We start from the raw sequence: 27,367 nt of genomic DNA, 5'->3' as shown, positions 1-27,367 counted from the left end.
GAAGCGAACATAGCTACTGTATATGTTCCATTCAAAGTGCATTGACGTGTGCAAAACGTGAATTTAAATTTGTATTTATTTACAGAGGTATATGATGTCACACTTGACTGTGTGTGAAGACGCTGTGCAGCACAAATCCATGAATGAATGTTCCAAAGTGAGGTAAACTTCCAACAGATTTCCCCTGCTCAGGGAATGGGGATTAAAGAACACTGTATAGGGACCATGTCAGTGGGAACACAGTTCATGCACGGAGCTCACTTCTAATGAGCTGATTATCTAATTCAGGTGTGATAACAAAAAGAGACTTGCAAAATATGCGGAGCTGGGGGACGTGAGGACTGGAATTGAGAACCGCTGGTTTAGAGTAGCTTATTGTTTGTCATTTCTTCACAAATGCAGACATGGTTTTATGTTCACGCTACACAATCCAACGCGATGAGTAAAAACAGTATAAGTCATAATAATCCGTAATTATTTCCCCACTTGTTGCAACAAATGACTCGTTTGTAATGGGTTTTATTGTTTTTGTCTTGTTGCACCAGTGTTCTGACCGGGACACAGCCCTTACTATACTGCGTCCCCTGACCGAGACACAGTATAGTAAGGGGCTTAACATTTCCGTCACATGTTTGAGGCATTCGGCCAATCACAACGTACTAGATAGCTGGCCAATTAAAGCACACCTCCTTTTCAGACCGATGAGCCTTGTGAAAAAAATGACACGTTTCAGAAAGGCGGAGCATAGAGGAGAAACAATAATGTACACTATGTGGAAAATAATGGTTTTTTTTAACCTTAAACTGCATAAACACATTTCATTACAGCAAATACACAGAATAATGTTCTTTTTAGCAACATCATATGACCCTTTTAAGATTAAAAAAGCTTTTGCAAGTTTAAGTAATTTGGCATAATCTTTTGTTATTATTTCTTAGAGAAAAAAAAGTTACAGTATGTCTGTTGGCTACCAAAACAAAGTTGTGTGGTTCAATAAACAAGCAGTTAAACATGCAAAAAATAAAATATTATCATAGACTTCAATAAACCTCTTTAAATATCAGATAATTTGGCGAATTCAGCAGGATAAAGTATAAACAAATACAAATAAAATCATCATGTTATAATAGTTCTTGATTTGGCTAAATGTAGTAGGAAAGAAACATTTGTTTCATTTTGTCTACCTTTCAGAAAAGAGAAAATATTACCTACCTAATATTACCTAACATTCTACCGTCTTTCTCACACTGAAGACTTTTTATATGAGTTTGGATATATAAGTCACACACACATACAGTATAATCACATAAGGGCTATATAACTTAACTGCTTAATTGGTTGTATCTTTGCAAAAAGTTGAGTATATTTTCACCTAGCTCTGTCTATTAAATGAGACTAGAAAACATTAGGATATTAACATCGTTATTTTCTGAAAAGCTGCTTTCTTTATTGTGAAAAGTGCTGTACAAATACATTTGACTTGACGTGAAGGTATCATGAGCTTCTTCGTGAATTCCTTTCATACATTCAAAGCTTGCAGGGACATTTTTTTTGTTAATACCGCTGCCTTTTCATAAGTCACAGATGTAGCCAATGAACAGTTGGAATACAAAAAGCCCCATAGTGATTGTGAGTCGTTATGGCTAATCTTATTTTAAGCTTTACTTAACTAAACAAACCCTTTCATTCCAGGCTGGATTGGCCAGTGGTTACCAACAGAAGCAGGTTAAAGGGCAAAGGTAATAAAATGACTCTTATCTCACTGAACTACAGAGCAGTTTGTTCGATAATATTTTTTGACAGATCTGCATCAATGATAATGTGGCAATTTAACGTGTCTTTCATGTACTTGAGCACACTACATCATAAAAACCAACATAATGTTGTCATCATGATTGTAAAAACATCTTTACGAAGCTTTCTATACACTATATCGATTTAGAAAATATCGTTCAAAGTTATAAGATTCGCATTAGAATGCAAGATGCAAATACTTATTTTAAAGCTCTGCTAAAAGCCTAAATAATAAATAATTTGGAATAAAGTAAACTATATATATATATATATATATATATATATATACATTTTTTTTTTATAAGCCTCATATGCTTAACCAAGGCTGGATTTATTTGATCAAAAATACATTAAAAAAGTAATATTGTGAAATTTTACTACAAGTTAAAATAAATATTTTACTATAAACCTGATCAAATAATGGCTTGCAGAGCATAAAAGACTTTTTAAAAAAATAAATAAATTAAATCGTAATTATTCTGAACTTCTATTTGACCAACATTTTTATGCTATTTTGCTTTTTAATTCTGCTTGTTAATTAATACATTTTCAAATAAAGATGCTGTGTTCGGTCTTCACATCAAGCTGCAAAACCAGTTAAGAATCACTACTGATCTAGCGAATATTATGTTAAAAATGTACCATTTTACAATCAGATGTACTTTCAATCATGATTTTATTGGAAACAGCCCAGTTTTGTTGCCTACATCGCTACTACAATTGCCAGGTTTATTTTCTTGCTGTGCTAATTTTATTGATTGCGAGGAAACCCAAAATAGACACAAGTCGCAATAAACTTCTATGCATTCTAAATGAAAGGAGATGCTATTAGGGGACACTTCAGCAGGGGTGAAGAGCCCATTCAGAGGCCGCCTTTCATGGAGATATTGAATAGCATTATTTTGTCTCCTAAATATGTCAGTATACAGATATGATAAATATGTAGATTTAACTTACTCAGTGAGAATTTAACAAGGGAGAAATAATCACTGATCAATGCCTGATGCGATTACATTATGAAGACATATGTCATATTTCCCTCTAAAATGTTGTGGTGAGATTTCACTGCTTATTGGCTGTGGAGGTCATATGAAATGATTAATTGTATCGATTTATCTTAACTGTGCTAAAACTCATGCAGAAGACAGAAAGAGCATTTCCCAAATGCAGCGTACCAAAAATATGGCTCGCTGGGTACGAGCCACAGCCGTGATTGGAATGCAGAATTAGTCAACACAGTCCTCCTAAATGTCACTCCTGCCTGCTCCTTTCATTTCTTATCCATATCCTTTGTGGGTTGCTATAAAGCATGGTGCAGGCCCAGGACGGGTTGGCAGGGTGGCTGGTGAAAAGCATTCCTCAGGGGTTTCTTAGATCTCTGTGGCTGAGCGAGAGAGAGCAGCCAGAGGTCATAGTGTCGGGACGCCCCGAACCAGAGGCAGTGCCCTGGAGCCCGGCCACACACACTGCTGCCCCTTGCCAGTCAGCAAAGAGAGAAAACAAATGCAGTGCCATTCTCTGAATCTTTTACCACCTATCCAGCTCGCTCAGACTCCATTTATATGGAGTTATATGGAGATATTTTGTGTCTCTAGTTTGAAGATATAGAACTGTGAATTAGTGCCGTATCACTTAGATCACTTATAAATGAAAATTAATCATCCTCTATGTCATTCCAAACGACATTTGACCTTTTTTTCTGTGGAACACAAAAGGAGATGTTTTGAAGAATGTTTGTACTGCTCTTTTCCATACATTGAAAGTGGACCTCAGAAAAACACCACAGAATGTGAGAAACATACTCATTAAAAATAAACAAAAATATTGGTTGAAAAATAAAGTATCATGGATTCTCACCACATGACATTTACCTTACCTTGTTATTAAAATATTAAACCTGATATTTTATTTTTATAACTTGACATGCTGTCAGGGTCTGCTCCTCACCGTGATAGAATCTTTCTTTCTTTCTTTCTTTCTTTTTTTCTTTCTTTCTTTCTTTCTTTTTTTCTTTCCTGCATGGCTGCATCCAAAATACTGCTGCATCAGTATATGCTCATCCTTAGACTTTCAGACACCTTTTCATTTAATAATATTAATGAGGATTTTTTCATATCATATGGAATTAATACAGAAATTTAAATTAAGCTCATCAGAGAAGAGTTATGGGATAGATGGGACAGAAAAAAATGTGTGTCATATAATTGACCCAAGTAATTTCTTGTTTTCGGAATAAAGTTATGAGTGTTTGAAATGACAAGCGTGAATAAATATTGAGTTTTATTTTTAGGAGAACTAGTTTCTACAGCTATATCAGGTTATTGACTAGTGTTCCATTACGCCTTTGTCTGTTAGCATGGTCCAGTCATTTCCAGCCCTTTCTTTGTTTTATCTGTATCTTATATGATTAGCTGTGCTAACTCGTGCGCTCTCGTATGTAGCACATTTTAACTGCTCTCATCCCATTCTCATTAAAGCCAGCTGCATGTCATTGCTTCTTCTTAATCACATACTGCAATGATCTCGTCTCCGTCACCTGCCTGCTGGTTTGGCCCTGTTCAAACTCTCTCCTCCTACACTGTCTGGGCGAGTGGGCCGGGAGCAAATCTCATTTGCTTTAGCACTCACACTAAATCACTGAGAGAAATAGCACCTGATTGCATAAGCATGACTCCACATGGGGAAATATGAGCCTCAGTCTCCGACACCTCTGTCGAACGTGTCGCTTCTCTTCTTCATAATTGATGACCGACCCATGCATTACGTGTACGGGCTCGGTGCCGAGATGAGGTGTTCAGAAGCTTAAATGAGCTTGAACTTGACACTTGGCTCAGAGCTAAAGCCCACAATGTATTGTGGCTCCTTCGAGTCCAGCTAATTGAGTGCTGTTATTGTTGTGTAGCTTTTTGACCAGGAAAGTTGTAACGCTTTTTTGTGTCAATGTCTGTCATTTGGTGGTGTTTTTAAAAACTGTTTATCTCAAAGTTTTATATAATGTTCCTACATTATCTACTTGAAATTAAAGTCATTTTCAAAATTATTATTATAATTGCCTAACTACACGCCCATTTTATTTTAAGCATTTTATTTAATATAAAAGGTAAACAGAATCCATTTTGTTCTCAAACAGCATTTTATTATAAAATAAAATTAATTGGGAAATACATAAATGAAAAAAACAGTAGTGTGTTTGCTTTTTAATCTCTAATTGTTCATCACTTAAAAATGTGTTTTTAATCAGTAAAAGTACAATAATGTATTGAAATTATATTAATATTGCAATGAATGTAGCCATTGATGCTGATATGGTATTAAAACATAAATAAATAAAATCAGTAAAAGTAAATGAGGAAATAGTGTTACAACCCTCCCTGTCTGACATACATTTTTTAATTTTTAATTTTATTTTATGGTTTATAAAACTAAACAAGAAAATTGGCATGCTTTATGCATCGCATAAAATTAAAATTAAAATGAACGGTGTTACAACTCATGTCATATTACAACCATTTTCAATCTCCTCTATATCAGTCTTGGAGTCTATTTAAAGAACTCTTTCAAAACATGTTTTGTGGTATTAAATCTCAACAAATTATTCTAGGCACCTGTGAATTTAGGCCACAGGGTTTGACATGTATCATTGAGCAGCAGTTGTTTTCCTGTTTGTTGAAAAGAAAGATTTCTTCTTTTGCAGCACATAAAAGCTCTCTGGAGATACATCATTTGTATGTACATACACCCTTGTGGCTGCAAGAATGCTATGGGACTCTGTGCTTTTGGGAAAAGATTCATGTTATGTCATGTCGATTTAAAAAGAACATTAGTTCTCCTTCCGTGACAATCAAGAGCTGATAATGCTAACAATGCATGTGTGATTTATTAAACAAAGACTATTAATCACTCTATTCATTTATTCCCGTCCATTTACTTGCCGAACCTCAGGTGCAAGCAGCACACAGCTGATGAGTAAATGCTAAGTAAATTAGATTATAAAACTGCTAGCGCTCAGAGCTGAATCAGAGAGATGGTGCAGTGCAGATATACTTGCTGATACCTGAGAGAGGGGTAGAGCAAACATCAGCCTATTCCTGTAGAACAAACCTTACCACTAGGGCTTCATTAAAACTGATTGGACCCACAGGGACCACACCTGTTCCAGGCAGGTTGGGATCCACACACACGCATATACTTTGTGGCTTCAGCTTTCAGGGGAACTGGGTTAATACATTGCAAATACACAATCAGGAGAACACAAGTGCTCTGGATTCTCAGAAGCAGTGGGAATCTCTGGAAGGCACAGTGCATGGATATGCGCTTCCATGCACTTCCATACTCCCCGGGTTTCTTGTAATCAAGCTGACAGCACGTGGATATAGGGGGCACGGGTCACATGACACCCTTCCATAGTGTGTTAGTGGATACTAAGCATGCTATAGTGAAAAATATCTTGCACAAATTCTTAGCAAATTTTCAATATACGTCTTCTTCATTGTTATAAGTTTAGAAAAACTTGAAATGCTTAGCTGTATTAAGTGACAACTTGACATAAAAGGACATAAAAGTTGAGTCTGGGAATTCATTCTAATGCTAAGTTTTAAGTGTGATCGCAAATTGCAACAATTATATTCTACAGTGGAAACACAGATATTTTGAAAAAGGTCTCAGTGAAAATCAGTGATGTTCAAAGTAGTACTGTTCCCCACTGACATTCGAAATATCTTCATGTGTTCCATCTGGAATGACATAAATGAGAATGAATTGAAATAAAGAATTTCCCTTTACAATACAAGCTCTAAGCACACATACATATACACATGAATTCACATACAAATGTACATAAAGTCATAAACACAGTCAAATATACAGGTAAAGGGTAAAATTGAACACCTCTGATGACACAGAGCCTTGTAATTGGGCCCAGGAGGACTGAGGTGGATAATAATTCTCCTGCGGGACGGAGATGAGAAGTAGAGGGGGAGAAACATAGGGAAGTTGAAGCAGGGAAATATATGGAGAGTGTGATTTGTGTGTGCCCGTGTGTTAAGTACTGAACTGTTTATAATTAAATACATGTTGTTTGACAACACACCACAGTGACGAGGACGAAAAATATTACTGTAGTCATTTGAGTGGAACACAAACACAGGGTCAAAGTATTATTGTTACTGGCTTTACACAGTGCCAGCTTGTATTTTGTTTCTTGTGATGTATGTGCTGCATTTTAGTTTGACTGGTAGAGCATGCAAGGTTTGATTCCCAGGGAACACGCACACTGATAAATGTATGCCCTGTAGGTTGCTTTGCTTAACAGTGTCTGCCGAATTAAAAAGGAAGTATATTGCAATTTGGCACACATGAGAGCACATATGTACCATAAACCATTGGTTCAGGATCAAGACTGGTGTGGGTCTTGTTCTGGTCCCATTCCTGTAAACTTTTATGTCTATTCTACAATACATTAAATGCCAAATAAATTATACTTTTACTTTAATATAATTACAAATTATAGTTTTATTCAGTAAATGTATCTATATCCATACAGTATATGAATGCAAAAAAATAAATAATGAAATAAAACACAAAATAAACTTAAATTCAACCCTGATTGAAAACTTAACATATGAAGATATTTTGTATATTTGTTTATGGGAGACAAAGAAACTAAAGAATCGGTTTATTTATTTATTTTAAAATTTTTTGCTGGAATATGTTCTCTGCTATGTGAATGTTTTACAGAAAGAATATAAAAACAGATTCAGAACAAGATAAATTCGCTTGAATTATTGTTTACTTACTCTCATGTCATTCCAAATTCCAAACTTTCTTTCTACAGTGGAACAGAAAGAAATGAAATGAAGTGAAATGATTTGTCCATACAATGGAAGGCAACCTAAACTGCTTGGTTTCCAACATTATTCAAAACTTAAATAAAGCTATACAGGTTTAAAACAACATAAGGGTGAGTAAATTATAAAATATAACTTTCCACAATATATACTCTGTCATTGGCTGAAGGGGCCTGTGATGCTGAGATGTCTCTGTGGGCTACAGGTTTGTTGCACAGATGTGTAATTAGAGGACAGGGGACAGAAGGATGGGTAAGGAGGGGAGAGAATTACAAGCATTGGGCCAGTCTAATGATAGTAGAGGTATCATTAGAAGAGGTGAACAGGAGTGACAGTCCTGTGGGATCTCTACGTTCCTATCACAGCTTTCACACAGGACAGGACAGCTATGCATCACTCACCCTGGCCAGGTAAGACTGTCCATTGAAACAGAAGGCCATGTGGTCTCAACTAATGCCAATTATCTTCTGTATGAGCCAAAGTGAAAGAACAGTGAACATAGAGGAAGACAGAACCACCGCAGCTTTAGCCAAAGAGTTTAGAGCCCATCCAAGTTCTGTCATTTGACTAATAACACCACAGCAGTTGTCCTTACTCTGGGAATCAAAAGATTTAGCAAAACAACTGCTATATATTTGAGCCAACAAGCTGAAATTGACAAAGCAGCCATTGACTAAGATGAAGTTTTGTTGTTCTGACATGCAAGATTTGCTCGTCTAGTTCTGTAAAAGCAGCAGTTGTTAAAAGGCTGATCATTCCAGGACATTTGGAAGTGTAGATTCACACTCTCCAATTCAGAGAGGACTATGGGACGCATTGACTCTATTCCAGACAAACTCTCAAAACACTTGGGAGCATGCAAAGAAACTCAGAGTCAAGTGTACAAACTGATGCCAAAGATTCAACTCCATTGTGAGCTTGGGTCCTCACATAGAAAATATACAGATGTTCATTAAACGGTGATCACAATATACATGCCGTCATGAAGTTCAGCCTGTTCCAGAAGAGCTCCTGTGTGCCATTTATATCTAATCAGCTAATTGTTCTGGCCTTTTGGCCAATTGAGGTCATAGAAACAAAGTCTGTGCAAACTTTTAACTTGTTGTTTTGGAATGACTCCCTTGTGAAGCCACAAACAGATAGTGCCAGACTGCTCTCTATGGAGCAGTAGTGTTTGAATAGGAGAACTGAGCAAAACAAGCCACACAGTCCTGCAGTGCAGTATAATATGTGCTGCTCATGGGGACGACAATTATTTCTCAGTGTTTTTAATGTGCTTAATGTAAATTTTGCATATTTAGTGTCAATACAGAGTCAAATTTCATTTGAAATAATAATAATAATTATTATTAAAGGAATAGTTCACCCAAAAATGAAAATTTGCTGGAAATATATACGCACTCTCAGCCCATCCAAGATGTAGATGAGTTTGTTTCTTTATCGATTTGGAGAAATTGTAATTAGTGCATATTTCACTTCTGACTCAGACGAGATGACTTTCACTGTAATGCAAAATTTCTCTAAATCTGTTCCATTGAAGAAACAACCATATCTTCATCTTGGATGGCCAAAGGGGGAGTTAATATTCGGCCAATTTTCATTTTGGGGAAAATTAGTCCTTCAGTGGAAATGCATGCCTTATGAAACCTTTCTTAGGTAATCTGAAAAGTTTAGAAAATAGTATTTATACTGCTTGATATGATGAAAAAATATTTTTAAATGAAAGGTCAGTTCATAAATTAAATGACTGTCCTGACTGTTTTTTTACCTTGGCCTTTTTTTTCTGCAAAACACACAAAAAATATTCTAAAGAACTGTCCTTACAAGGAATATCAGTTGGGTCGAAAACAACACTGGACCCCATTCATCGTTTTCTGTAACCACAATTCATAATAGGATTATAATAGTAAATTCTGTATGTATCACATATTTGCCAGTCTATGCTAAATAATAGAACTGCAAACCCTTTATTTTTGTATCACAGTTTTTTCTTTTTTCGGTAACGGACACACTTCTTGTGCAATCACTACACAGCTTATTAAATGCTTCAGTAAAAGCTGCTGTCATAAAAGCTCCTTGAACATGTTGTTCCTCTCAGGGTGACGTCTGATGGAAGGGGAGTTGCTGTGATTCCGGCCCTCTAAGTCTCTCCCCATGTCTTATCCTTTAAATGTGTATCCTGGCTCCCTGATTCTGTTTTACCATTACAATGGAGGCCTGCTGAGTTACCTCCCAAGGCTGAGCCTCATCCACCGGTGTGTTCATTCACTCGAGCGACTCACACCATATTGTAAAGCTCTTGTTAAGAGTCTGGACCGAACGGATGAGCCTCATCTTTAAACGGGGACAATGCATGCCTGATTTACCATACAGTCGTGCAGCGGATGGCACGCCTGTTAGTTTTATGAGACGGCTCAAGTTTGTGTGGTACTTTCAAAGGTCGGGGCCAGTATTTTGGATGTGTTACACTTGAAAGAAATGGATAAGAAAGAACTGATGGGTGTGCGTTACAGGATATCCTTTAAAGACTGGGGATAGTTGTCACACAGAAAGGGCAGAATCTATACGTTTTTGAGTTCTGAGAAATACTTTTTCTAGTCTCTATATTTTTGTCTGAACTCTTTATATTGCAAACAATTAGTTAGCCTACATATTTAAATAGGGTTCTTTATCAGCAGCTGAGAGGATTGTGACTTTTGCTGAAGTAATCTTCCCTCTGAACTTTGAGTTTCGTTGAGAGTTGTGAGCTGTGAAGACAACACTTGATTATCCTGTTTAGAGAGCCACTCCAGTGTAAATCAGCAAAGCTGTAATTTAGTTGGCAGGCCATCCACTGTGACTGCAGGCTGTGATTTGGTGAGAGCTGCTCATGGTACAACGGTCCACGTGCCTGGTCCTTGGGAGGGCTTCTCAAACATGTCTCAACTTGCCCTGGCAATGTCATGCCAGTGTCAGCACTGTAACCTTAGAATTATTTACAATGGATGGTCAACGAAATCATAGTACAGAACAAGTAGCTCACATAGCACACAAAATCACATGGTTTATGAATGGTTCCCAGAAATGTCTTTCATTTAAAGCAGGAAGTGCTGTTCTGCTCTGTTATCTCCATCTGGAGATTCATTCAGCTTGAGTTACTGATGAGAAGTGTTGAGGTCTTCAACTGTACAAATCAGGGTAAGAGGTCAGCAAGGCTGTGAAAGTTATCTGAAAGTTTATCTTACTGATTCTAGCTTAAAGCAGAAAGATATAGATATATAGATAGAAAAGGTAGACAGATAGTTAAACATTTGCATTTATTATATTTATATATAAATATTAACTTGACAGACAGACAGATAGATGTCCAATTAAATGTACTTATTTCTCTGTCTGTGTGTGTGTGTGTGAAAGCAATGGCCCCAGAGGATATGACTGAGAATCTATAATCACTATGCCTGAACCAATTACATTGTCATGAGGTCTGACGAAAAAAGAGCTGTACTGAAATATCTTGCAGAAGAAAGTGTAAGAGCTGGATACACACTAGATTTCATAAAACAGTCAATTAAAATCAAAAGAGAAAAGCAGTTGGCTTGAAATCTGTGTGGTGAGTCACGTCAAAATGCTCCAGTCTCAGATATCTCATTATTGCAGATGATGAGCTTTAATGAAGTAACTGAAGGGGTTATGAGATGAATGTTCTGAATCTAAATATTAATCAGCTGGCTCACGACAAACTGGCTTGGCATCCATTAATTTATAGAGCTCGTGGATTACAAACAGCATTAGTGCCATCTACTACAGTGTTATGGTCAGTTGCGACATTCTTTATAATTAAAGAACTATCGTCTGTACGCAGTAATTCAGAATGACCCCCTCAGAGTGAGACGCTCTGATATCTTTGACAACCTCATGCTACAACCAGTCCTTTCATAACGCTGATCCAGCACAGAACAACCTGAGACACAAGCCGCACCTCGGGTCGGGGCAAGCCCACACATGCTCTGTTTACTGATTACACATGCTGGTCGTGAGGGAGAACAATGCACCATTCCTCAGCACAATGGGTCAAAAAGCGTTAGGGAGGTCCAACTTGTAATACTTTCTGTCATTCCGGTTATGAAATGGACACTTGTGCCATAAATTTGAATTCATCATTAGAACTGATGCCACTTTTCGAGTGGGTGGGGAGTGGTAACCTGACATGTGGCAGAACCAGTATTAAATTAAGTACTTACTGTATTTGAGTTCCTTAAACCATGAGGATGGTCTAATGCAGTGTTTCTCAATCTGTTTTGACTAATGTACACCAACAACCCCCAGCAATAGGATTCAATTACCTATACATCAACACAAAACCACTTTTAATTTAATATCTAGCTCTTTGAATTGTATGATTTATTAAGGCATTATATAATAAATATTATATAATAAATATATATTCATCTATATTATATATAATTATTAACAGTACAGTTATTAATAATAATAATATATTATTAATAATTATGTATATTATTATGTTTATCTAATTATTATTTAAATTAAATGAATAATGAGTTTTTCATATTATCAGACCCTTACAGCCATTCTGTAACCCTTTTTTAGTCATAAAAAAGTAATATTGGTTGCGCTGTTAAGCATATTCTCTTCCTCCTTAAAAGGAAATTGAGTAACAACAAAATTGGATGCAGCCGTGTTTGGTAAACACTGGTGTACTATTTGCTTACAAATTTGCTTTTCAAATATTAAATGCATGTTTTCTAGAGGCAATTGTCAGGATATGTGTATGGATAATTGGATGTATATAAACAAACATCAGTTTGAATGGATTAGTGCTGATGATCAACTGTGCATCTGCTACGTTGAGGTCATTCATTTTTTCTTTAAGAGGGCATTGTGTGGGCTTGGAGGAGCTTGTTAAACTCGTCCCTAACTAGCAGAAATGTAATTTACAAACAGAGGGTTGTGGAGCCAGGAATGAAAGGTTGAGGATCAGTGCTGCTGGGGGAGACAGAGCCGTCACAGCCTGAGGCCTGGATTTGACAGCTGAGTAGGCAAATGAAAGAACCAAAGGAGATGGAAAGCATGACGGTTAACTCTTGAAACACTGAACCTACAGGGCTGCCACACAGAATTAAGCAATACTACTGTTTTACTGTATTTTGGATCTAATAAATGCAGCCATGGTGGGAATAAGATATAAAACCTCTATAAAATATTTTTTTAATCTTAGCAACCCCAAACTTTTGAATGGAAATGTATATGGCACACCATTTACTTTATCAGTAAAAAAGAACAATACTCTAATATTAGAACATTATACAATAATATCAAGTCACATCAAAGTTTCATAAAGTTCTTATACATTTAAAATGTTAACATTGTCTTTACAATGCAACATTAACTTACATCGTCCTCCTTTCATGACTTTACTGTTCATTTTTGTGAATTTGTAAACCATAACTTTTAAATCATTTCTTAACTGTAAATTATTTTCTAATCCAATATTTTTTGGAGGAGGCAGTGCTTCCCTTGTCACCTCAGACTAACACCCATGAAGGACAGCCATAAACTGTCATAAACCTAAATGGCATTTATGATGATTGGTTGCTATAAAAAAATTCGAATTAACTCAGGTATCAATCACTTTCATTGGGTTTAATTACCGTCACTAGATAATAAAAAGTTTCAAAGTGAGGTCAATGGGCTATATTTAGTGTGTTTTAATAGATAACTCTTTAATTTCATCTACCTGATGCCTCTCGCCCCCTCTAAAATGACGGGGGCATGGCACAGGTGGCAGATAGGCCACATTTTGCGACCAGGGGCTCCTCTCTCTTCACTGAGCCGTGACTGTGGTGTCTGAAGCAGGTGCGTGGTATCCATCCAGCCCCCCTCCCCCCGTTTCGATCACCTGTAAGCCCATGACCTGCAGCAGTGGCTCTGGGGGTCTGCTGCGCCCTACGTGCTCATCTGAGGGACAATGAGGATAGACAGCCTGCCACTGACCACCTGCTGTGCAGCTGCCAGGTTCCTGTTTCAGAATCGGCTTTCAGGAGCCACCCCCATCCTTCTACCCCTCTGCCTGCAGTATGACTCCTCCGCCTGATCAAACAGAGGTACCACACACACGGCAGTTTCATCCCCGTCAGCAATACTGCTGGAACATGACCTACAGCTAGAGATGCATTGTGTAATAACACCATATTGGTTATATGCTGATATATGTATTTTTTATATATTCGTTTTGTTAGATATCGAAATTGCGTATGCTCATTTCCTCTGTTTTTACATTGAATTACCTTTGCATTATTAAAGACTCAAATTGAATTTTTAAAACACTAATAATTTAATAACACTGTTGTTGAATGTAATCTTTAGGAAATCTCAAAATGAATATCCATTTTTTTCACACTGTACAATTTAATGTTGTGATGCTCAAATTAACTTGATGCTTAAATTCAGATTTAAGTGTTTTATTTGTCATTCATTAAGACAAAAATGCATATAATTTTCATATCTGCCCTATTGTGAGAATAATGAGACCCAAATAGATGGGTCTGATGGCTTTATGGAGAACTTGGTATAAAAGGACCAATTTTTTAGTTAAATCCATTTTGGTTATTTTATTGGATGAAATGTTGACAGGAGGCAGGGAAAAGGGACAAGCTGCAAGTATGTAGCCTGTGATAACCACTACGCCACAGATGAGGTCAAGAGGTCAAGCCAAGAATTGGTCTCGGTTTTTGTAGTTCAGTAAATACACATCCTGCCTCGGTCTACAGGACTGTAAGGATGTCTCAATTCACTGATCAGAAATGTGGTTAATCTGTCAACAGCTGGAAGACAAAAATGTCCCCTTTCTGACCAAAGGGGTCAACTGTTAAATCTCGTCAATGTTTGTAATCAGCCAAGCCAAACAGTCTCTTAATGCAGTTGAATTCAGTGGTTCTCAAGAAAGGGACTGGGACCCACTAGGAGGCCTAAGGATGACTTAAAATGGCACTAATAAAATGTAATTATTATCATTGTTATTAAAAATTAGAATAATGTTACTATTGTTTCTGTTTGATTAACAATTTTTAGGAGAGGCATTATGAGGGGACCTTCAAGTCAAAAAGGTTGAGAACTACTGGTCTAATCAAAATCAAAATCTAGTTTTATGACCTTTTTATTTGACAAGATTCAAATCGTGCTGAAGAACATGATCATCAGGTTTTTTATGAACTTGTGGAGCTCAAATAGTCAACATTTCAGTTCAAATAGTTATGGTGAGTGTGTCATTTGTAATGACTCCACAAAGTTATAGAAAAAAGTAAGAAAAAGAGAGTCTAGTCTTCACAAGCATTTGAAACCCACTGTTTTATTCCATAGTAAAAATATTCTTAGATAGAAAGACCCCTTCATATTTTATTCCTGGAGTCAACTGAAGAAGTCCTAATAAACAGCAGATGACAATGTAATAGAAATTAAATGAAGGAAATAGATGGAGAGAAATGTCACGGCACTGTATCTCAAATATTTCCTCCGGTGGAGAGCGGTCCGCTAATCAGCAAATAGCAGTTATGCACAATTGGAGTAGCCGGATTAGAGGATCTCCCTGCATGCTGATTTGATTCTGATCAATGATTTGCGATATGGCCCTCTTACCCTAAAATTACCATCTCTATAGGCCAGTGGATGGAGAAGCTGGGGCCTGGGGGAGAGAAGGCTAATTTCCTCTCAAGTGCCTGTGTGGGGTTTGATGTATAGAGCTGCTAAAAAGATCTGATTGCAGTGCTTCCCTCAGCTGCTCCTTTGTCCTTATCAGAGTCGTGGAAGGAGCAGACGGGTTAGTGAAGTAGTTAAAAAAACACATTAAATGCAATATGATGGCATGTAATGATGCCAATTGTTCTTTGTGGCAGATCTTAGACTTTAAGTCACAGTGGCTCTGTTTGTGAGCAGCAGCAGAAGAGCACTTGAGCGACCACTGCAGTCCAGAGCCCAACGCACACATTAATTAGTTAGATTTTAATTACCATTTGGGCTAAACTAACACTGGGTTTGCTTGTTGTGTTTGCTACATTAGGGAAACGGGGGATGGGAGACTTGTAATTAGCATAGCTCACAATAGAGGAGCCTTTTACTCTTGTTTTTTACTGAAGGTGGAGGAGAGATGTTGGTCCGTGAAGATGGAGCTCCATTAATGCAGTGATGCGCTCTCCAGACTCGCGTAGATCCTTCAGGATGATGGCAGGCAGCGCAACGCTAGCAAACCGTGAACCTCCCCCACACACTTACGGCACAAAGAGCTGCTCTGAGATCAGGGCCAATCATCCTCTGTCACAGATGAGTATGTAAACACATGCAGCTGTCTGAAGAACAGACGTGAGAGTAGACCGCGCAGCGCTCTGGTCCCTAAAACAATGCTTCTAGTGGAATGGAAATTAATTTATTATACTTCTAATATAATATTTGGATATTGAACAAAAGGACAGTTTTATGGCATTAACCTTCCATTCATAGCAACATTATTATTACATTCATTATGACTCTGCTATATAACAGTGAGCTGAATTGCTGTCCAGTGTGCACACAGACAGCTTCCTTCTAAGGTAGCGTCCGCTTACAAATGACGTTGCTTCCACAAAGTGAACAGAGGAATGACTTACAACAGATTTCAATAGATTTGAAACTGCAGCACTATAATAAAGAGATTTTTTAACCTTATGATGCCAATGACCATCAAATATTAGGATCTTATCATATAAAATCATCACCTTGTTTTCATAAAAAACAGTTTGCAATTCTGAATATGGTTATTATATTATTATACTATTACATACATTTTGGGGTTGTTAAGATTTTCTTGTTTGTTCATTTTGTAAAAAAAAAACAACAACAACAACAACAACAAAAAAACTCAATGCTGCATTTATTTGATCAACATGATTTTTTTTAATGTAATGTAATTTATTTCTGTGATGGCAAATCTGAATTTTCAGCAGCCAAATATTATTATTATTATCAATGTTGGAAATGGTTGTGTTATATAACATTTTAATGAAACTGAAAAAAAAACTTTCTGACATTTATCATTTAGTTATCATTTAAATTATGTATTTATTTATGCGCTCTCCTATATGGTTTAACTATTAGATAATAGTTAAATAAAATGAAATAATAGTTAAAAAGGTAACTGTTTTTGTTTGACTTTTTGTACTTGGTTTTTAGCATTTTAGTATCAAATAAATTTTAGCATAGAAATTAGCTTATTGCAAGTCACTATGGGATAGCTTTTTCCACAAAGGACACATGTGATTCTCCCCTATAAAAAAGCATAATTATGCTGCTTCCTATTTGAGTTGGGTGCAGTGCTTTAAAGTACTTTTTGTGATGCAAATGAGCATCGTTTTTTAGTCTTTCAACTTCAACTTGGTAAATAAACTCAAAATATCCCATTATTTTAAGGAACAAAAAGATGAAAGCAGACTTTTTTTTTATTTGTTATATGTGATCGGGTAGCTAAAACACTACCAAACATTACCACTGTAGTTGCACTACACACAGGTTTGCCTCAAAAGTGCTCTGATCTTATAGGATATGGCAGTAGCTGGTACTGAGTGAAAAGGCACAATTGGCAGTATTATTATTATTTTTCCCTCCTGAGGCGGGCTCTTCTCTGAGGTGGAGAAATTAAAAATAATAAAACCTATATTATATAAAAAGATTGTACGTTTTAAGCCAAAGAGTCTGTAATCAAATCATTTCAGGCCTCCAGAAAGATGAAGCTGGCATCCAGCTGCCCTCCATTCTAGCCCTTCTTCTGCAAGGCCTCAGTGGAGGTGAGCATTGAGGTCGTATTTCTCACAGAACTTGTCTGTCAGCGGGATGCAGGTGAGAAGCTCACACCACTCACACTTGACGGGGTAAATGTAAAAGAGTACAACAAAGCTGGAGAAGATGCCCAGGAAAAGAGCAAGTGCCACTAGGATCTGCAAACGTTTGCGGTACATGTCCACTTGGCCGAAGCTGATGTAGGGCAGGAAGGCGAAGGAAAGGAAGAAGCCTGAGACAAAGCCACAGATGTGGGCAAAATTATCTATCCAGGGCAGAAGGCCGAAGGCGAAGAGGAACAGCACTATGCATGAGAGCTTGATGAAGGCCCTCCATGGCCGTGCCAAGATCTGCCAGCTCTGGAACAGCTCCACAAACAGACAGGCCAAGATGCCAAATTGAGAACCAGCCGGACCCACCTGGCATTAGGAGAATAGAGGGGCAGTTACTAGCATGTTATATACACAAAGACCAGGGATCTGAAACTCAAATAACCTGGGGGATGCAAACTAGATGATTAGCCATACAAATAGGTCTACTTTCCTACTACATAGTATATGAAAACATTAGATTAAATGAGCAATATGTCAGTAAATGCTACATGCAGTAGCTGAAAAATGCCAGGGTGACCTTTCTTTGTCTGCCAAATGTGCATCCAACGGAGACTTAACCATCCCATGAGCTCCAGTGATTCAACAACCATCATATATCACATGACAATTCCAACATGGTGGATTATATACATACATAGTGTTCCTGTGGCTCAGTGGTAGAGCATTGCGTTAGCAACGCAAAAGGTTGTGGGTTTGATTCTCAGGAAACACAAGTTAGGTAAAACATGTATAGTCTGAATGCTCTGTAAGTTGCTTGGATAAAAGCCTCTGCTAAATGCATGAATTTAATTTAATTTAATTTACATACTTGAATACTTAAAACTATTAACAGCCATTGCTTCAGCCCTCAGTGTCACATGATCCTTCAGAAACTATTCTAATTTGCTGATTTGATGCTCAAGAAGCATTTTTATTCCTATCAATGCTGGAAAAAAAATGTGTTGCTTAATGTTTACGTGGAAATTGTAATACATTTTATTTTTTCAGGATTCCTTAATGAATAGAACATTTAAAAATACAGTATTTATTTCAAATAGAAATATTTTATAACTAAAGCTATATTTATATAACTATTTGTATTATAATATAATAAATGTCCCTTTTGTTCAGTTTCCTTAAAAAAGTATTAATTTCTTTCTTTCTTTCTTTCTTTATAGCCCCCAATTTCTGATGCTAGTGCTCATGTTATATAAAAACATTACCACTATGTGGTAACATTAAAGGCTAATGCAAAATGTAAGAAATTATTTTCAGGTTGGATTGAACTGCTAACACTTGTGGGTCTGTATTAAATGATCTCATTACTGAATGTGAGGAGTTTAAGACTCAATGGGCTGTAGTCTTCCTGTACCTCTGCTCTGTACGGTAAGAAGATGGCACTGGCCAGGTTGCCAGTAATCCCACTGAGGATATAGATAATGGAGATTCTCAGCCAGCCTGCTAGCTTCTCCAAATCCCTCAGAATGGTCATCTGGAAGCACACAGACACCAGGCAGTGCAGTATCCTGCAGAGACGGGAACAGACTTACTCAACCAATCAAACACGGCTTTACCTTTGTCAAGAAAGTGCAGTCAGGATAAGTAACCTGCAACGGATCACACTTCCTACTCACCCAGCGTGCAGGAAGAGAGAGAGCCAGAGCCGATAGAACTGGTCTGGGATCTCTGGGTTCAGGAAAGGCAAGAGGCCACACACATCATCCATGCAATGAACCTGAGAGCAGATAATCAGTTTCATCCATAATATCAATTACACAAATTACAATTTATAGCTAAAGATCTATACACATCTTATTACAGACACTGGCACAGCTGAAGGTCTTTACACCCCCTGCTGGCAATCCATAAAATTGCATTACTTCTCTATATAACAAATGAATAGAATGTAGATCTATACTTGTATGGCTACACTTAATGCTTACTGACCTGAGAACACAGTGTAGCCTCCTCATGAAAGTATCCCCTCATAAAGTTACAGTACTCTCTTGATGTAATCTCGCACCTGTGCAAATCACAATTCACACTTTAAGGAATAGTTCACCCATAATTGAAAATTCTGTTTTCATTTACTAACCCTCATTTCATTCCAGACCTTTAAGACTTAAACTGGATTGATAGTCCAGGTAACCAAAACCTAAAAAGTCCGGAATGATTATAAAATCATCGTAAAATTAATCCGTATGAATCGAGGGGTTTGATCCAAGTCTCGTGAAGAGATGCTTTTTTATGTGACGAACAGACTGAATTTTTATTCCCACATAAACATACATAGAGGAAATCACATATGGTAAACACTGAAGCTTGTCCGTGCATAAAATCTGACCTTCTATGTTTACCACTGTGTATGTATGTCTGCTTAAACTGAATCTGATTCTCATATCAAGTGATTGTATCTCTTTGATTAAACCTTTCAATTTATACAGATCAATTTTACGACACCTTTATAACCATTTTGATCTAAGTTTTGGCTATGGACTTGACAGAAACCTCTCAGGTTAAAAAAGATCTCAATTTGTGCTTCAAAGATTAACCAAAGCCCATGATGTGAGGGTGAGTCAGTTATGAACTAATTTTCAATTTTGGGTGAACTATCCCTTTAAGGAATTTGATTTTCAATGAAACAGTAATCACAAAACATGCAACACATATTGTATATAAGAAATACTATCAGTCAAAAGTTTACAACTGTTGTCTAATGAATTTTGATCATGTTTCTCATGATCTTAATACCTAAATCATCTTCTAGAGCTTAGATTTTTTACACCATCCCAAACTAGACTTTCCATTTTTACATTCATCTAGCATGACCTGAGAGGCGGAGTTAACATGAAGTTGCATGGCCCTTTCTCTATCCATTGGTTCAAAACTTTAAGCACTTAGCGATAGATGTTTTTCCTTCCCTGCAGGAAATTCTCTCAATAAACTATAATAATATTCTAGCCAAAGTATCCACAGATTTAGGAAAATTGGTCTCGTCTTCCTACTTCTCTTCAGGCTCTTATATCGGTGATTAAAATGAATGTCCTCCTACGTATTAATTTCTTTTCTTCTATGACTCCTCTCTGGAACAACTGGAACAAACTTAATGCATGCGTTTCACGGTATATATGGGATGGGAAACGTCCTCGTATTAAACTGATTACCTTACAACGAAGTAGAATACATGGAGGTCTTTCTTTTTTTTCCAACTTTAAAATGTATGCTCAAGCCTTTTCCATCCATTCTTTATCAGTTTGGTTTGATCCTGAGCAATTGAGGAATCTACTGTTTATCCGTATAAGCTGAAGCATCTTGTTTTTTCCTGGGTTGTGCTTAGACAGTGTAAATCTCGGTTAGGGCCCATTGTAACTCATAATAAAGTAGACATTTTTGTGTTTAATGACAAATATGGTTTCCAGTGGTTTGTGGAATAAGTCAAATATAAAATATCAAAAATATCAAATATAAAACTCTTTAATAATACATACAACGGGACATGAGACCTTACAGTATTGTTGTAGTAAAAATTAAGTCCGTTATTGTTGGCTTAAAACCTGTTTAAAAGCAATACCATTAAGTAATATATAATATATATTATATTTTGCTCAGGCAGGCAGCGGCATATAAGGTGCCAAAGCATACTGTGTCTTGTTACACAATTTTCTGTGGCACATGACAAGTTTTTGTGACATATGTGAGATGTAAATACCGCTCCTGCATGAGCCCTGTCAGACCCTGCCAGTAGATGCTGTAATCATCTGCTGTCAAACATCATCTTTCTCATCCAAAATTATATTAGTCATGGTTTCAGATGGAATACAGAAGAAACACACACTATCATTCAAAAGTTTGGGATCAGTAAGTTTTCTATTTTAAATAAATTAATACTTTAAGGATGTATTAATTTGATGAAAATGACTGTAAAGGCTGGAATACAGTACTAGCCTTTCAAGTCATTCTGATCACAAAGTAATTTATGATGTTGCACAATATGTCTAATAATAAGAATAGTTTTTTGTGAACTTTCTATCCATCACAGAATAAAAATAGTATGCACAAAAATTTAAAGAAGCACAACTGTTTTTAACACTGATAACAAATAATGCTTCTTGAGTTTCAAATCAGTAAAAAAAAATAATAAAGTTTATAATGATTAAAAAAAATAAAGTTCACTTGAAAATATGCCATATGCAACGATTTCTAAAGGATCACATGACACTTAAGACTGAAGGAATGATGCTGAAAATTCAGCTGTTCCACCACAGGAATAAATTAAATTCTAAAAGCTATTAAATTAAAAAACTTTATATTTAAATTTTAATATTATATCACAATATCACTATTTTTAATGTGTCTTTGATTAAATGAATGCAGTCTTGGTGAGCGTAAAAAACTTCTCTTCTCTAATCGTACCACACCCAAACTTTTTTTTACAGTAGTTTATATGCTTTTATTTAATAGTTATAGTAGATGTTTACCATTAAGATCATGTTTTATTTTTTGAGTCTCTTAAAATAATTGTATGTATTTTTATTTGCCCCTGTGGTCAGTCTTTGTTGTGAATCACTTGGTAATATCTCATGATATAAAGGGTGTCCGCAGGTTCTGCTCACCTTCCTTTGGTTCCGATGCAGCAGGGTCTGCCAGTGATGACACAATCAATGTGTGGCAGGTTAGTGTGGTTCCCTGTGCTGTACCTGGTGCATACCTGACAGAGGTAAAACATGGTATAGCTGTATTAAAATGAAGCAAGAACATTAAATGTTGTGGTCATGTTGCTCAATGGTCGAGAAACCATCACTGTAGCAAACTCACCGGCCACTTAGAGATGTCATCAGGCCACTCATGAGGAGTAACTGAGGCAGGCTCCAGGCAAATCCTAACAGTAAAAATTAGTTATATAAGATCATTAAATCCACAGGCGATGTGAAGGGATAAAAAATTGAAGAGGGTTATAAATGTACCTGGGGTCTTGATGGCAGACAGAGCCATACTGACGTACTTTCCCCTCTAGATATGGAGCGCTTGGGTGCTGGGGCCACTTTACCCATAATGCCAGTGTACTCTGAGAACATTACAGGGCCATTTTTTGTAAAAATAGGTTGAGTGCACACATTAATGTGGATATTCGAGGTCAAACAGGAACTGACCGAGCACTCCTTCTGAGAGGTCTGCAGGCAGCCTGACTTGTCATTACGGACGCAGCATGCCGAGTGCCGCTCACTGTTCTTCTTCTCCTGTATGAGCTGGTGCACGTCCTGATCTTGACGCATGCAGGGTGAGAACTTAGCTCCGAGGTGAATCAGCGCCTCCTGCAGACCATGAACAACAACTGCATATGAGGCAATCGCATATTAGGGTACGTTCACACTGCAGGGCTTAATGCTCAATTCCGATTTTTTTTTTTAATTAGATTTTTTTGCAAGGCCGTTCACATTTCCAATTAAATGCGACCTTTTGTGATCTCCTGTGTGAACGTGAAATGACCCAGAAGTGACCCGCATGCGCAGAAGAGTACTCAACGGCCAACGACGTCACTCGTTGTTTGCGGAAGTAGCTAAACATGGATGTCAACAACAGTGTAGCCAACAGCGGAGCTCATTTTGCAATATTAAAGTTATTTTCCCAACGGAGCCAGCACAATTACAATCTTCTCGTTTTAAGAAGAAAATTAAAAAGAAGGAGGAGAGCAAGGTTTTTGGCCATGGCGTTTTGTGGAGCAGTGTTAGCAACGTCGATACAGAGAAGCGTGTGGGTGCAGAGTCGCAGCCAGGAGTGGTGGGATACTGATGTGAGTGGCTTCACTAATACAGAATTCTTCGGTTTATCTTCTCGTTCCCGCCTACTTCAATGCAGAATTATGACGTTTGTAGCGTATCAATGACGTACGTGTCGGATACATGTGACCTGGCCGTTCAGACGGAGGTCGCATTTCAAAAGATCGGATACGTATCGGATTCAGGACCACATACCCAAGTGGCCTGGGTCACATTTGAAAAGATCGGATCTGTGTCATTCAGACTGTCATGAAAAGATCAGATACAGGTCGCATAGGGGCAAAAAAATCGGAATTGGGTCGTTTCAGCCTGCAGTGTGAACGTAGCCATAGTAACTTGCTAAACTCAAATCTATTTGATTTTAGAATGATTTATTTACTATTGTAGTAATTATTATTATTTTTTATATGCTTTAAAATAAAATGACAATTAAAATAAGTTAGCTAAAATTAAAATTATAAAATATTTGAATTTTAGCTAATTTTGTCCACTTGTCATTTTTATTAGTTGTTGTTGTTTGTTTTCAGTTTTAATTTGAGTAATTTTAGAAGCTTAAATTTAATCTAATATTTATATTTAACTATTATTTATTTAGAATATTTTATATTATTTCAGCTTCATTTCAATTACCAAAACAATTTGTATTAGTTTTAGTATTAGTTAACAACAACATTGATCCAAGACTACTTAAAACAGTATTTTATAGCTTAATAAGTCTTGTTTAAAATATTACACATGCAGTTATGGGCTCATACACATTTTGGCTTTATGGAAAATGTGTTTTTTTTAAGTTTATGATGATAAAAAAAAACATGGTTTATTTTATTTGAATATGTAGCAAAAACAATTAATTTGGCAAAATATGGCATATGCAAATACATTTAAAACAATATGATTTTTAAGTAATATTTAGGTTAATACTTTGAAAAATATTTATTTTGGCATTTCATAACAGTATTCTTTAACATCTCCTCCTTTTTTGCTTTTAGTGACTATGTATACAATGGAAGTAATGCATATATTTACCGAGCTTGGACCAACCCAGAAATTTTCTTGCTGCATGAATTTGACATTTTCATAAACACCTTTGTTTCGTAAGACCTACAACAGATGATGTAAACTCTTACAAACCAAATTAAACAAAAGCACAGTGTGGCAAAAGCAAATACACACTGTTTTACTTACTGAATCAACTGTCTCATGTTGTGAATAGCCCACAGGTGCAATCCCATAGATGGAAACTGCCAAGATGGTAATCAGCAAATGTACAAAGGTCATCCAGTAAGTAAAAAAAGGCCTGTGGGATGTACAGACATCAGTATCTCAAACTTGCAGTTACTGTAAAAGCACAATGTGCATCTAACCAGAGACCATCTATATCATGCATATCTCAATGGTTAACATCAAAAGACTCTGCTGTTAATACCTGTGGTCATTCATGTCTTCTATTTGTTTCTTCACATAGCTGTCAATGCGTTTGCGGTATGTGCGGTTGGTCAGTCGGCCCACCATGCCAAGCCCATAAGGACGCTTCTCCTTGGCAAATAGTTTCTTAACAGGCACAGTAATGCGCTGTCCACGCCGCTGACCACCCACACTCACCACTTCCTGCCGTAATCGCACTTTAGGCTGAATCAGAGCACCATCCTTTCCCTTACGCTATCCCCTCTCAAGAGGACTAAGAGAGATGGCAAGAAATAGAAATTAGTAAAAAAACGGACTGAGGAATTCCATTTAAAAGCATTCCGAATATTAAAAACTCAAACATGTTTGTCATGTGTGAATGTGACTCACAGCAAAAGATGGCTCCGCTCTAGTTCTGTCCTCTCTAGGGCACTGCCCGTCAACTCGCTCTCGTCTTCAGCTCTACTGGCATCAGTTCCTTTAATGGCAGCTTCAGAAGGCGACTCAAACACCTCGTCTGCGTATGTGGACAGCTCTTCGTGCACAAACCCATCCTAAAAGGACAAAATGACTACATCAGATACATTTAAGTGTACAACATAAATAACGGGTGTCTAATTTCTTAAACTTAAGTGTGTCATTTTTTCAAATGTTAAAATAGCTATTTTCTTTATCTAAGCCAGTGCTGTTCTTGTAAACTGAAACAATTAAAAACCGATTTCGGAAATATAAATAAAGATGACATATAGTAATATATAAATATTAGCTGAAAAAACGAAATAATTAAAAATGATAAATAACAAAAATTAGACAATTTAGAAAGTATTAGAAATAAAATTAGAAAGTAATCTAAAAATCGAATCTAAGTTGAAGTATTGAAATTACCTAAACTAAAACTGGAATAAAATTAAAAGTAAACAGAAAAATTTAATAACAAACTAATAAAAGTTTATAAAACTTAAATGAAAATTTAAATATATCAAATATAAAAATATAAGTATAAAAAAGCTCATTCAAAATATTAAGAAACACTTATTATAGTATTATTATATATGAATAAATACTACTAATAATATTACTAAAACAACATGGATCCCACATAAAGGGTTAGTTCACCCAAAAATTTAAATTAAGCCATAAATACTCACCTTGAAGTCATCCTAGGTGTATGTGATTTTCTTCTTTCAGACGAATTCAGTTGGAGTTATCTAAAAAGTCGTCTTTGATCTTTCAAGCTGTTTGATGCCACTCAGGGAGTGTTGCACTGCATTGGTCCATGAGAAGTTTAATAAAAAGCTCATCCATTAGAAAAAAGTTTCTCACACGGCTCCGGGGGGGGATGGGTGAACAAAGGCCTCCTGTAGTGAATCTATGAATTTTGTAAGAAAAATATACATATTTAAAAGGTAAAAATCACTTTTAATTATGCTTGTGCTCATATGTCCGGGGTAATGACGTATGAGGTCAGTTTTGTGCATGCGCCACTCAGAAGTGTTGCACGAAGAAACACAGCAGAGAGATCAAAACAAAACAACGGTCACTGATTAGAAGTACAAAATGAGGATTTGTAAAGAAGAATGTCATGAGATTCCGATATAAGCCAAGAGGAGACTGGTTTTCCTTTGCTAAAGTAAGGAAACTTTGCTTCCTTTGCTCCTGTTAACAAACCTTGGTTTTCATGAGATTCACCAGCGCATGTGCAGCACTTTTTATTAAACTTCTCATGGACCGATGCAGTGCAACACCCGCTCAGCGGCATCAAACAGCTTGAAAGATCAAAGACAATCTTTAGAATAACTCTGACTGGATTCGTATGAAAGAAGAAAGTCATATACACCTAGGATGATTTCAAGTTGAGTAATTTATGGGCTAATTTTCATTTTTGGGTGAAATAACCCTTTAAGAATAAGCTTTTAGATGGAGTTAAATGGGGAAAAAAATGCTGTGAGTGAAACTGGGACGTCCTGCAATGTGAAATTAGATGGAAATTGAAGGTGAATAATTGAAACTGAATATATATAAATATATATATATATATATATACACACCATTTGAAGTGAAAAAATTTGAGATGAACAGTTTTGACACTGTGCCTTCCATTTATAGGTAGAAAAATATAAGGAAAAAGTGTTTTCATTTAACAACACTTTAAATTATGATTAATTAGATCATTTGCAATAACTTGTATATATGCCAACACTTAGGTGGCAGCGCTGATATGGTCTGGGCTGTAAACTGTAGGTTTTCACCTTGGCGAAGAAGGAGGTGTCCAGTTCATCTGGGAAATCCACAGTGTCCTCATTCAGGAAACTGGCTGTGGCGAAACTCCGCCGATGTACTTGCCGAACAGTCCCATCTCGCAGAGAACGTCCCTAAAACCACCGTCATTATAATCTTCACTATCATCCTCATTAACAGCGTCATGTCAATAATAGCATCATGCTTACTATTATGCTCAATGTTCATTTAATAAATAGAAATGAACATAATGAAATTATAGATCATAATATTCATCACAAAAAATGGGTAAGATCAAATGTTCTTTCCAATGCAGCAGTGCTGTTTCTGTAGCCAAGCAGGCAGTGGATTACCTCAACCTGTTCTAGAGTATTCTATCAGACTAACAGCTGAACATTCCAGTGGAATTATC

At 36.6% G+C, this 27,367-nt stretch overlaps 1 pseudogene; it reads right to left on the bottom strand.

The window, feature by feature from the left end:
• Positions 1–17,234: 17,234 nt before the first annotated feature.
• LOC132121415 (inactive rhomboid protein 1-like) overlaps positions 17,235–27,367 on the bottom strand; it is a 34,951-nt pseudogene continuing 24,818 nt past the window's right edge.

The sequence above is a fragment of the Carassius carassius genome, chromosome 39 (assembly GCF_963082965.1).
Source record: "Carassius carassius chromosome 39, fCarCar2.1, whole genome shotgun sequence".
Classification (NCBI taxonomy): domain Eukaryota; kingdom Metazoa; phylum Chordata; class Actinopteri; order Cypriniformes; family Cyprinidae; genus Carassius; species Carassius carassius.
This window is presented reverse-complemented; position numbering and strand designations above follow the sequence as displayed.